This window comes from Schistocerca piceifrons, chromosome 3, assembly GCF_021461385.2.
Source record: "Schistocerca piceifrons isolate TAMUIC-IGC-003096 chromosome 3, iqSchPice1.1, whole genome shotgun sequence".
NCBI classification, from domain to species: domain Eukaryota; kingdom Metazoa; phylum Arthropoda; class Insecta; order Orthoptera; family Acrididae; genus Schistocerca; species Schistocerca piceifrons.
The window spans coordinates 465,358,064-465,372,605 of record NC_060140.1 but is presented as its reverse complement, the minus strand read 5'-3'; positions in this window follow the sequence as shown (position 1 = coordinate 465,372,605).

Here is a 14,542-nt window from a genome sequence, read left to right as displayed (position 1 = left end):
CTGGACATTTTTTGTAGCCTCCGAGACTGAGGTTGTGTATTCTGTTGTTCTGCCATCCTGTTACTAAAACAGGGATTGGACTACATATTACTGGTTGCAACTGAACTGGATTGATGACTCCACGTTCCACTGACTCGCGAACGGGTTAGCGATTTCCAGCATGAGCACATATAATCTCTGTAACTCTTTTCTAACAGCGAAACTGATATACTAAAAATGCAATATTAATTAAGGAGGTACGTAATGATTATAGTTGTTTCCGCACCTGTCTCTATATATCATTGAAACCTGTATTCTACAGAACAGCGTCTCTTAAACCGTGTTCCGCTGAACCCTGGGGTTCCGTGGAGATCACTTAAGGGTTCGGCGAAACTTGTGTGTCTCTTTCTAATAATGTTCGAGGAAGTAATTTAAAAAAAAACTGTAAAAATTAACGCCTCTTCGAAACTAAAATAAACAAAATAAAAACTAAGCGTTGTTTCCACAAACTAATTTACATAGTCGGTATGCTACCAAAGAACAGCGCGACCGCTACGGTCGCAGGTTCGAATCCTGCCTCGGGCGTGGATGTGTGTGATGACCTTAGTTTAGTTAGGTTTAAGTAGTTCTAAGTTCTAGGGGACTGATGACCTCCAGTGTTAAGTCCCATAGTGCTCAGAGCCATTTGAACCATTTATGCTGCCAAAATGATTGCTTATAAGGCTTCGTTTATCACAGACCAGACGAAATCTTGCAGACGGCAAACTCAACAACGGAAGAAAGACTGCACAAGGTATTACTGCAGCCACAGTCATCAGAGCACATGTGTCCACACTTCACAGCAGGATTTCAAAGTCCCTGCATCAAAAGTATACTACTAACAGATCACGTCATGGGTAACAATTATGATTCTTTGACGCCACCAAACGATGTTAAGTTTCTTTTTCTATTGGTGATGCCCCTGAAAAGCGACAGCGTTTAGGCACTACCTAGCATACATATTTTTTGTGTTGCCTGTAATCTAGTCGTGCTCCGTATCAAGGAGCTAAATTAATGTTCCTGATTCGCTTCTAAAATATCTCTCCCCACTTAGAGGCACACATTGTTGTCGTTTTGTTGTTAAAAATCCCTCTATAAAATTAATGGGAAAGGTATTATGTAGCATACCTGGTTAGCAGATCCTGATCCTGCTAGTTTTGTAAAATTCCGTCGTACCAGGGCCTGGGAAATACCAAAATGTATCGCGAAGTGTCAGCGAACATTTTATCTCTAACAAAAATTGTTGCCCAAGACATATTTCTGTCACCACTTGACGTTTGATGCAAAGGCTTGGAAACACCACGTGTGAAGAAGCTCGCAAATTCCCCCAAGAAAGAGGAAAAATATTACCACTTACAGAAAATTATATGAAGGGGAATGTTTGTTTCAATGAGCTTTTGTTAAAATATTAAGTCCAGTGTTAACAATACTATCATCCTAAGAAAAAAATTAGGTTATTCTTTTTAATGCTGTCCGAAGAAATGGACATTGGTCTCGATGTTACATCTGTACTAAATTTATGAAGTTTATTCGAAATTTCGGAATCTATGTGACATTAGCTGCGGTAGGTGTGAAGCTGTTACCTGCTGGTGATACACGAAAATCTGTGCCGAACGAGAACGCGAACCCATACTTCCCCTTCGTCACGAGCGCTCGCCTTAACTACTTCAGGTATTCGAGCACGCATCGAAGACCGACCTAAATTCCTTTATTCACACTGTCTGCGACGTCATCGCACGCAATTTTACTTGGATTCCCGTCACAGGGTTCCCAAGAGACAAACGTATTCGACGTTGTTATGGCCGCCGTTATTTTGCCGATTTACGCTTGTAATACGTACTTTTAACAATGTCTGCAGTTACTGACAATGATGACGATCTTGTCACCGTACAAACTTTATGAAATTTATTCTCTATCGTGAAATCTTTATAACGTTTAATACGTTTGCCTCCTTGAAACCCTGTGGCGGGAATCGAAGTAAAGTTGCAACACACGGGTCGTTACAATATGAAGTATAGAAGTTTGGGTCAGTCCTCAAAGTGTTAGCCGATGTTCACCGGCACGGTAGCTCAGCGAGTTCGGTCAGAGGGTTAGTTGAACTGGAACGGGTGTCCTGGGACGCCCACCCCGAACATATACAACGAACAATAACGAACAAAAATGAGATCACCCAAAAAAAGGTCGTTAGGGACCGCTCGGAACAAGCAGGAAATCTGGGTTCGGCTGCTGGTCCGGTACAAATTTTCATGTGTCACTAACATGTAAGATCTTCATAACTAACGCACCTAATGTTAGAATATTCCGAAATTATCAATAAATTTCAAAACTTTAAATTTTATCTGGCCTCATACTGGAGCTGCCTTCCATTTTTTATCTTAAATTTTTTTCGATAGTTTTCGTTGCAGCACGTGAAGCTGCTATAAAAAGACACCGTTAAACGTTCTACAACTGAACCTGATTCTTCTACTTCGGAATCAACAAATAATCAACCTCGGTCTGTTACTTACGACGTGTGCTGACATTTATACGTCTGAACAGTTACGGGATCTAACATTCCACGCTCCAATCCATAAAATTCCAAGCTTGTTTTTCTTGATGATACCATCCTCCTTAGTAGTCCAGCCACTAAGATCCTAAAGAGGGATTAATTTACCTCCTATATATCTTACCGAGCCGCGCGGGATTAGTCGAGCGGTATAAGGAGCTGCAGTCATGGACTGTGCGGCTGGTCCCGGCAGAGGTTCGAGTCCTCCCTCGGGGCATGGGTGTGTGTGTTTGTCCTTAGGATAATTTAGGTTAAGTAGTGTGTAAGCTTAGGGACTGATGACCTTAGCAGTTACGTCCCATAAGATGTCCACACATTTGAACATTTGAACATATCTTACCGAAGAGGATGCCATCATTATGAAGCCAGTCTGTAGAGCTACATGCCCTAAGGAACAATAAAGGCTTTAGTTTTCCCCTGATTTCAGCCGCTAGCGGTACCAACAAGGCAAGACCATACTGCCTAAAGGCTATTGCCACTCCTCAGGAACCACAGGTTTGTCTGGCCCCTCCACAGATGCCCCTTCGTTGTAGCTGCAGCACGCACGCCTCCCTTTCTTGGCAAGCGACATGGTACGTGGGGGATATTTGAAAATATATATCAAATATCGAAAATATTTATCAATACCTGCTAGCATAAAAGAAATAACTGCATCCATGAGAGTCTTTTTATTTGCGATTCCAGGCCACAACCAGCAAATTACATATATTTTTGCAGCGTACTAAAATTTAAGCGTGTGTACTGCCCAATCTTAAGAAGTGAAGTTTATATACACTGAAGGATGTGGAAAGTTCTTATTATACTGCAGCTGAAAGTTTAACGTAAATGCGTTAATATAGCGGTACACATATGCTGATCAGTCGGAAGATTATGACCACCTACCAAAAGCGGGTACGTCCACCCTTGGCGCCCTCCCGTCGACATGGTGAAGAAGCTATCGGGGTTAATCAGGCCATGCCACGCCCTTCCACTGCATCAACATCGAAAGCCGATGGTCACTTGCTCATTTCAGCCGCAGTTGCCGACGTCGTGGCGTTAACTTTGGCTCATGCACGGGTCGCCAGCTGCGAGGCTCATCGTTAGGTGTGTGTGTGTGTGTGTGTGTGTGTGTGTGTGTGTGTGTGTGTGGTGTTCTTAGTGTCCAGACATACTTGTACTCTACCCAGCATTAAATACTGGTGTTAGTTGGCCGCCTGCCCTGTTTTACCAGATTCTCAGCCAGGTGGTCGCCCAGTGCCACGACCTGGGTTTCGCTCCGTGTTGGAGACACCACAGCAGTCCTCGCCCATCCGACAAGTCGTACAGTTTCCTAAGCGCTCGTGCCGAACCTCCGGGCCATCACAATCTGCCCTCGGTCAAATTCAGACAGATACCGCGACTTCCCCATTCTACACCCGGATACCACACACACTGATACTACATGCACCGTACGTGTGTCAGACTAGCAGTAATTCCTCACCAGGTAACGCAGCTATCGCCTGAACGGCTTTATATCTATAGTAGGTCGGCTGTCACAGTGGTATGGCTGAACAAAATGGTTCAAATGGCTCTCAGCACTAGTGGACTTAACTGCGGTGGTCAACAGTCCCCTAGAACTTAGAACTACTTAAACGTAACTAACCTAAGGACACCACACACATCCATGCCCGAGGCAGGATTCGAACCTGCGACCGTAGCGATCGCGCGGTCCCACACTTAAGCGCCTAGAACCGCTCGGCCACACCGGCCGGCTATGGCTGGTCAGTGTTATGATATACTATGTCTGTCCTTTCTTCATTCGGAGCTTGCTATAAGCGATAGTGTATTTCAAGTGCGCTCTTTTTATCAGTTACGAACTTCCTGATCCCTTAATTTTTACGTTACATTATGTTTGCGTTCCTTAATATTTTCTTTCTTTGTCCGCTAATATATCGATACAAATATTTCCAGAGAATGTCGTCCCTACGCGACAGCATGAAATGGTGTACTTATCTTACTACGTCTGGTGCACATTTGAAACCTAAATTGAGGGTCGAACCGATCAAGCCATCTTATTCTACGTATGTATTATTTGTCATTGTGCATCTGGGACAAAGGTATTAACCTTCACACGACGTTACCTTTGTCTCCATAAAGCCCATTTCTAAATAGCTTTTGTTGTACTTACGCTCCTTGGTTATTCCACTTCCACAGGATATTCCAACCAATGGAGTACTGGCAGCGTTTTCACATAATAAATCCGGCTGTGGAGCTTCTTGTGATTGTTCTTCCTTTGGTCGTCCTCCCTCCTCATTCATTTCAACTGGAAACTTCCCTGGTTATGAAGGCGATGGAGAAACTGCACCCTTCTTCAATGATCCTGACTTCAGCCACCGATCCATGTTAGAAGTAATAAATTGGTCAAAAATCGACTTATGAAATAGGTAGTGCACTGACAAAGCAAGTTTAACATTTAATTATGCCTGGGGCCGCATACATGCCAGTGACCGCTGAGATTGGTGGACAAAGCTCGCTCCGCGCATGCGTAGAAGGTTTCAGCACATCTAGCGGCGTGAACCGGCGCACAATCGGCCCCCATATTGTGGCGAAACAGTCGATCAGAGAAGCAGCATTCTCCGGCACTTAACTGTGTATGCGTTCTCGCTTAGGAACCGCAAAGGCTGCTTGAAATTACGACCTGAAGTAAAAGTACTCGTGTTTTTCACATAAAAAAAATAGTGATGAATTTGATTTTCACATTTTTAATCAATAATTTTACTCGTTATTTTACTCGATTTGGTGAAAGGTGACGGCGGACCCCCTAGAAAGAGCCGGCGGACCCCTAAGGGGTCCGCGGATCACACGTTGGGAAGCCCTGCCTTAGGGTAAGTCGCGCAATATGCAATATGTACAAGACCAAGACCGAAGTGCTCGGATTAAAAAGGGTGCAAGACATGGGTGTAGTCTTCCACCACTACATTGAAATCCGTGCATCGAAGAAGCAATGACTCAATAAAAGTTCAAGAGTGGAATTAAAGTTCAAGATGAAAAGATATCAATGATAAGATTCGCTGACGACATTGCCTTCCTCGCTGAAAGTGAAGACGAACTATTGGATCTGTTGAATGAAATGAAAGTCGAATCAGTACAGAATATGGAATGATCAAATTGAAGAAAGGAACAGAAATGAGAAGAGCGAAATCTAACATCAAGATTGGAAGCAGATGATGCTAAGGAAATCTGCTACGTAGGCAGGTAATTAACCCATGACGGACGGAGCAATGAGGACGTAAAAAGCACTGGCAAAAAAGTCATCCTGGATAAGAGAAGTCTACTAGTATTAAAAATAGGCCTCAATTTGAGGAATAAATTTCTTAGAATATACATTTGGAGCACAGCACTGTATGGTAGTGTAACATGGACTGCGGGAAAACCGGAAGGGAAGAAAATCGAAGCATTTGACACGTAGTGTTATAGAAGAATGTTGAAAATTTGGTAAACTGATGAGGTAATGAATGAACGATAGTTCAGGTATACATGCCGACGTCGCAAGCTGAAGATGAACAGATAGAGAAAGTGTATGAGGATATTGAAAGGGTAATGCAGTATGTAAAGGGGGACGAAAATCTAATAGTCATGGGCGACTGGAATGCAGTTGTAGGGGAAGGAGTAGAAGAAAAGGTTACAGGAGAATATGGGCTTGGGACAAGGAATGAAAGAGGAGAAAGACTAATTGAGTTCTGTAACAAGTTTCAGCTAGTAATAGCGAATACCCTGTTCAAGAATCACAAGAGGAGGAGGTACACTTGGAAAAGGCCGAGAGATACGGGAAGATTTCAATTAGATTACATCATGGTCAGACAGAGATTCCGAAATCAGATACTGGATTGTAAGGCGTACCCAGGAGCAGATATAGACTCAGATCACAATATAGTAGTGATGAAGAGAAGGCTCAAGTTCAAGACATAAGTCTTGAAGAATCAATACGCAAAGAAGTGGGATACGGAAATACTAAGGAATGACGATATACGTTTGAAGTTCTGTAACGCTATAGATACAGCAATAAGGAATAGCGCAGTAGGCAGTACAGTTGAACAGGAATGGACATCTCTAAAAAGGGCCATCACAGAAGTTGGGAAGGAAAACATAGGTTCAAAGAAGGTAGCTGCGAAGAAACCATGGGTAACAGAAGAAATACTTCATTTGATTGATCAAAGGAGGAAGTACAAACACGTTCCGGGAAAATCAGGAATACAGAAACACAAGTCGCTGAGGAATGAAATAAATAATAATTTCTGGGAAGCTAAGACGAAATGGCGGCAGGCAAAATGTGAAGACATCGAAAATGATATGATTGTCGGAAGGACAGACTCAGCATACTGGAAAGTCAAAACAACCTTTGGTGACATTAAAAGCAACGGTGGTAACATTAAGAGTGCAACGGGAATTTCACTGTTAAATGCAGAGGAGAGAGCAGATAGGTGGAAAGAATACATTGAAAGCCTCTATGAGGGTGAAGATTTGTCTGATGTGATAGAAGAAGAAACAGGAGTCGATTTAGAAGAGATAGGGGATCCAGTATTAGAATCGGAAGTTAAAAGAGCTTTGGAGGGGGGGGGGGGGGGGGGCTCTGAGCACTATGGGACTTAACATCTTAGGTCATCAGTCCCCTAGAACTTAGAACTACTTAAACCTAACTAACCTAAGGACATCACACACATCCATGCCCACGGCAGGATTCGAACCTGCGACCGTAGCAGTCCCGCGGTTCCGGACTGTAGCGCCTAGAACCGCAAGACCACCGCGGCCGGCTAGCTTTGGAGGACTTACGGTCAAATAAGGCAGAAGGGATGGATAACATTCCATCAGAATTTCTAAAATCATTGGGGGAAGTGGCAACAAAACAACTATTCACGTTGGTGTGCAGAATACATGAGTTTGGCGATATACCATCTGACTTTCGGAAAAGCATCATCCACACAATTCCGAAGACGGCAAGAGCTGACAAGTGCGAGAATTATCGCACACTCAGCTTAACAGCTCAAGCATCGAAGCTGCTTACAAGAATAATGTACAGAAGAATGGAAAAGAAAATTGAGAATGCGCTAGGTGACAATCAGTTTGGGTTTAGGAAAAGTAAAGGGACGAGAGAGGCAATTCTGACGTTACGGCTAATAATGGAAGCAAGGCTAAAGAAAAATCAAGACACTTTCATAGGATTGGTCGACCTGGCAAAAGCGTTCGACAATATAAAATGGTGCAAGCTGTTCGATATTCTGAAAAAAGTAGGGGTAAGCTATAGGGAGAGACGGGTCATATACAATATGTACAACAACCAAGAGGGAATAATAAGAGTGGACGTTCAAGAACGAAGTGCTCGTATTAAGAAAGGTGTAAGACAAGGCTGTAGCCTTTCGCCCCTACTCTTCAATCTGTACATCGAGGAAGCAATGATGGAAATAAAAGAAAGGTTCAGGAGTGGAATTAAAATACAAGGTGAAAGGATATCAATGATACGATTCGCTGATGTCATTGCTATCCTGAGTGAAAGTGAAGAAGAATTAAATGATCTGCTGAACGGAATGAACAGTCTAATGAGTACACAGTATGGTTTGAGAGGAAATTGGAGAAAGACGAAGGTAATGAGAAGTAGTTGAAATGAGAACAGCGAGAAACTTAACATCAGGATTGATGGTCACGAAGTCAATGAAGTTAAGGAATTCTGCTACCTAGGCAGTAAAATAACCAATGACGGACGGAGCAAGGAGGACATCAAAAGCAGACTCGCTATGGCAAAAAAGGCATTTCTGGCCAAGAGAAGTCTACTAATATCAAATACCGGCCTTAATTTGAGGAAGAAATTTCTGAGGATGTACGTCTGGAGTACAGCATTGTATGGTAGTGAAACATGGACTGTGGGAAAACCGGAACAGAAGAGAATCGAAGCATTTGAGATGTGGTGCTATAGACAAATCTTGAAAATTAGGTGGACTGATAAGGCAAGGAATGAGGAGGTTCTACGCAGAATCGGAGAGGAAAGGAATATGTGGAAAACACTGATAAGGAGAAGGGACAGGATGATAGGACATCTGCTAAGACATGAGGGAATGACCTCCATGGTACTAGACGGAGCTGTAGAGGGCAAAAACTGTGGAGGAAGACAGAGATTGGAATACGTCAAGCAAATAATTGAGGACGTAGGTTGCAAGCGCTACTCTGAGATGAAGAAGTTTGCACAGGAAAGGAATTCGTGGCGGGCCGCATCAAACCAGTCAGTAGACTGATGACAAAAAAAAATGAATGAGGAGGTTACCGCAAATTCGGTGAGGAAAAGAATGTACGGAATATACTGACAGTAAGAAGGTATAGGATCGTGGGACAGTACGAGTAAAAAGAAAATGGTATAATCCGACATGTATGGAATATACTGACAGGAAGAAGGTATAGGATCGTGGGATAGCAGTTAAGACATCAGGGAATAATTCCCATGCTACTTGAGGGAGCTGTATTTTTGAGGGTAAAAATTGTAGAGGAAGACAGAGACTGGGATGCATCCTGCAAATAATTGAGGACGTGGATTGCATATGCCACTCAGAGATGAAGAAGTTGGCAGAAGAGAGAAATGCTTGGCAGGCCGTATCAAACCAGTCAAAGGACTGACGACACAGTGAAAAAAGAATGGGTTCTTGGCCGTGTGATGCTCGCATAACCTTCACGTCAATGATTCGACCTCTTTGAAATTCCGAAAGAAGGCGATAAGCTGCACGTGAACGTGATCTGGGTCTATTGTGCAGTGATCTCTATATGAAAAGTTCCAGCAACTTCATACTTACCCACCAGCCATCGTACACTTACATTATTTTCCATTTGAATGACTGCCGTTTTACTGTAAATTTTGGAGAGATTTTTTAAACCAGCTACCTCCAAGACAACAGAGGAGTTGAAGAAGCGTGCATCACTACTGAAACTGCCAAAGGAGCATTCTCCAAGAGTGTGAGTTCGTAAAATCAAGATTTGGTTAAGCAATTTTCCATGAGAGAAAAGAAAAAGTATACAGACCTACAGATGAGCAACCGAGATCAAATACAGTGACACCGAACAGCAGTCAACAGCCCCTTGGATTTGTAAAGCAAATGAAGCCTCTAAGTCAATTCATGCAAAAGAAATGGCCATTTATCTCACACATTTTAATACCCGCAAACTCACTCATCAAAGCCTACCTTAACCTAGAATCATAAAATCTGGGAGACAGCAAGCTTTAACAGTAAAAGTAAAGAAAAATCCAAAAACGTTAATTTGTAATTATATCACACGAAAAAGTATGTTTTGTTATTTATTATCCGACTTCAAACCTAAAATTAAAGCCTTCTCAACTATCACGGAAGTTTGTGCGGATCAAAAGCCATCGACTCTGTTTAAGAACAAGAACTCTGTTTCGTGGGACATAAGTACAGGGGTTACCTGGAAATTTACGAATATAATTAAAGAAGTGGAAGTACTGATAGTGGATATCCTGGTAATGACAGAAACGAGAAAGCAAGGATCTGGACAAGAAGTACTTGGAGACTATATGTTGTTTTGGAGTGGAGTGGAAGGCGCTTCGAACAAAATCACGAGTAGCAGTTATCATAAAAAGAAAATGTAAACAAGGAATAATTAGTTGTAAAAAATTAAATGAATGGATAATCAGCGTAACAATAGAAATTCGTTTCACAAAACTGTAATTAAATGGAATTATGACCCTAACGAAGATGCGCCTGACGAGAATAAAAGGGATTTCTTCAGCGATTACAAGAAGTATTTGACGAATATCCAGATGGAAATGAATTGTTCATAATGAGAAACTTAAATGCACGATTTGGAAAACGATGAAATGATGACGTAGGACCGTGGGTAGGGAATGTAGAAAGCGATAAAGATTGGAGTTTAACTTCTGAAAGATTCAGAAGTGTACAGTTATGAATGGCCAATTCCAGCACAAGGAAATACATAAGTACACCCAGGCTAAACCCTGAAGCAACCTAAAACCAGCGGGTAATTAAGAAGCAAGATTTGAAGGTAAAGAGAGGAACATCGTGTGGCTCCGTTCATTTTACAGTTCCTTCAAAAATTGCTTTTCCAATTAAGACCAAACAAAACAGAAGAGGAAGAGGCGAATGCTAGAAGCAGAGCTACAGAGGATCGGAAATACATGATGCATCTGCTACAAGAAGAAAATTTGAGAAGTTTGTATCAGCAGAGATGAAATCTAAGAGTGGATCCAGTGGAGGAGGACTGGACTGCTAACGAGCCATACGGTTTTCTGAAAAAGTCAGCTGAGGAAGCAGTAGTGAAGGCTTTAGAAGGGAAAGGGATACAAGAGTAAAAATTGAATGGGTGCCAAGGAGTTGCTGGAGGTGGTTAAGGAATAATAGAAACTACGTCACATATGGTTAACCTCTGAGAAGTTTAAGGAAGAGTAATTGCAAAGAGTGTGTCGGGAAATACAGCAATACATTGGATACAGGAGATCGGAAGAGGCATGGAGGATGAGAAGGAAGTCGTAAATATCTAATGATCCTGAACCCACAATACAATTTATATCTGTTGGACAGTGGAAAAAGCAATTTGAAGAAATGATTGTAGAAAAAAGAAGAGACCATGTGATAGAAATTCACAACAAGAGCAGTACAATAGGTAATGCAGAGTCCGTACTGGAGGAAGAAGAAAAATAGATGTTGAAAGAGACGGGAAATGGAAAGACAAGTGGAACGGAAAGAGTTGTGACGGAACTGTACAAATTTGGCCCCCCTAAATGTGAGACTTATACATGGATTGTTCAGTAAGATAGTGGAGGGAGAGGAAATATCGAGAGAGTGGTGTGAATCATACTTACCTGCTATGTACAAAAAGAGGAAATATGAAACACACAAATAATTATAGACGAATTAGTATTATGGCATCTGTCAGCAGACTTTCTAGCACTGTACTGAAAAATAACTGGGGAATGAAACTGAGGGAAGAATGCGAGAGGAGCAGGAAGATTTTGCAGAGTTGGGTGGACTCAAATCAATCACATTTTTAGCCTTAGAAAAGTAAATGAGAAGGCGTTTTCTGAGGGTTAGTAAGTACACCTAATATTTGTGAATTTAGAAAGAGCGTATGATTCTCTACCTATCAATGCACCATGGGAAGCGTTGGAGTGTATAGAAGAACAACAAATGTCCTTTATTCGAAGAATATACCACCAATCGTACGCATTATTTAAAGTGTGGAGGAAGTTGGGCGAGACATTCCAGACATCGAAAGGCCTTAGACAGGGCTGCAGTACGTCTCCGATCCTGTTTAAAATATATACGCAGCTATATGCAGTCATGCGGAAGTATAGGAATTCCTTTCCCGCATAGTACTATCTATTCATTATCGATTGCCGGTGTCAAAGTTCTGATAGGACAAAGTTGTGATGATATCATATTTACGATACAGAACTTAATGGAAACTTTCGAACGAGGCAGGCTTAGAATAAATATGAACAAAACATAATATTTAGTAGTGAGAAGAGATGGAAGGGATATAGTACTGCCGCTAGCAACTATTAGAGCTGTAAAGCATTTTAAATACTTAAGATTGACTATCCATTCCTGGGGAAGCCGTGAAGCGGATGTGGAACGCACCATCGAGCAGGCAAGAGGAGCAATTAAAATGCTAAGTGTTCTGTGCAGACGGACAGTATCAAAAGAATCAAAGAAGAGAATTCTGCAAACAGTAATGGAAAGTATAGTAACACGTGGTGCAGAAGGATGGATCCTGGGGAGCGACAGAGAAGCAGAGTATAGGCAGTAGAGATGAATGGAGGGAGGAGAGCAGCCAGGATATCCAGGACAGAGCCGAGAAGAAATGAGGAAATTTGGGAGATAAAAGGTATTGAACAACCAGTCGTTCAAAGAAGTGATAATAGCACTCCGTCTTCAGGCCACAAGTGGCCTATCGGGACCATCAGACTGCTGTGTCATCCTTAGCTGAGGATGCGGATAGGATTGGCGTGTGGTCAGCACACCGCTCTCCCAGTCGTTATGATGGTTTTCTTTGACCGGAGCCACTACTATTCGGTCGAATAGCTCCTCAAGTGGCATCACGAGGCTGAGTGCACCCCGAAAAATGGCGACAGCGCATGGCGGCCCGGATGGTCAGCCATCCAAGTGCCGGCCACACCCGACAGCGCTTAACTTCGGTGATCTGACGGGAACCGGTGTATCCCCTGCGGCAAGGCCGTTGCCTAAAGAAGTGAGAATAGAGGTCTTCAATGGTACGGCGAACAGAGCAAGGACGGCTTCCAACAGAAATCCTGAAATGGTCTCCGCCAGGAAGGAGGAAGCGCGGACGGCCGAAATTGATGGGTGAGCGGGAGTAATTATAATTGTGAGGAAGGGAGATCTGAAAGCGGAAGACTGCCATGATCATGAAAGCTGGCCAATGGGTATACTGGGTAGCCGCTGAAGAGGGGTGAAGCCCTTAAAAATAATTAAGGTTTGTACAGAACCCTCAGACGGCGACTCCTACCCGCGCCTGGCCAATTTTATTCGAACTCTTCCGCGTCGCTGCTTTCAACGTAATGTCATCTAGTAGCTAACATCGGTATAATTAGTCGATAAGAAAATATTTCGACTACTCTAAAAGTAAGCTTTCTGTCCGTCTGCCACTCACGGCTGACAGCTTGAGTACGATTATAGCCATCGTAAATGTAGAACCCCAGTCTTCAGACGGAACTAAATTAGGAAAACAGCATTTGCCAAGAGCTGCCATTAGAGGCGTTACAGATTTTATGCGAACAATTACGGCTGGAGACTGGACTGGAATAGCCTTCGGAGGCTCTCGCCGCTGAACCAGTGCGTAAATTCTTATATTTACGATGTTACAAATTGGTCACGGCGCGACCGACCGATGCGACCAATCGTATACGCGGGAGCTGGGAGCGCGCGCGCAACAGTAGCCGTAGCTGTACGACCGCGGGCGACGCCGGACTGCAATGCGTCGCGACGCCTGGCGACATCCGGGGGGGGGCGAGACGGCGGCGGCGTAGCAGCCCGCAAGTGTGGCCCCGGGATAGCGCGTCTACTAATTACAGCCGTGATGGACTATAAAGCCTGCGGCGAGATGGCTGCGCGCGTATAATTGTGCGTCGTAAGGCGGCGGAGTGCGTAATATCGGGAGTACGCTTTACTGCCTCCCACGAGGCGCGCCAGCGCTGCAAACGCGCTATCCTTCTATCATTACCCGGCGCACTTTCCGCGCAAATTTGCTTTTATTGCCGCGCCCCTCTGCTTGTTCCCTTTGGGACGGCTTAATAAAAGGCAACTACGTACAACACGACAATCTCCTATTAAGAATTTCTCTGGCCCATTTCCACCGTTTTGGAGGAGTTTCTGGGTAAGACGTCTCACTAAAAGGCGAAATTGTCTCCCGCAAGTGTCGTTCTTCGTAGCTAAAACGAGGACAAGGTGAAAATTTCTCGGTGTAGTGCAGGAAGGGCGTTGATTTAGTGAGCTTAAGTTTTCAGCTAATAAATGTTGAGTCATACAGCAACTCAGTTCGGATCTGTATATTTTTAAGGGAAATTCATTTTGATGGACGTTCACCAAGAGGCGTTCCTCCAAATTTTACCATTTAAGAGGTAGATGGCTGAATTTAAACATGGCAGTGTTGAAAATGGTTCATATTTTTGACAACCAAAAATTGCAGAAACAAATCAAAATGTTGTAAAATTGTGCACTGGGAAATTTGATAATCGGTGATTCACGCCGTACAACGTAAATGACGTATTTAATGAACTCCGTGCCAGGCGGTGAAGGTCCATGAAGCAGCAATCACTCGATCAAGTAGCTCCTCAACTGGCATCGCGGAGGTGAGTGCACCCTGTACCAGTCATCCCAGCCAGCAAAAATTCTTGCCCATGCCAAGAGGTTAAAAAAAATGGCTCTGAGCACTATGCGACTTAACTTCTGAGGTCATCATTCGCCTAGAACTTAGAACTAATTAAACCTA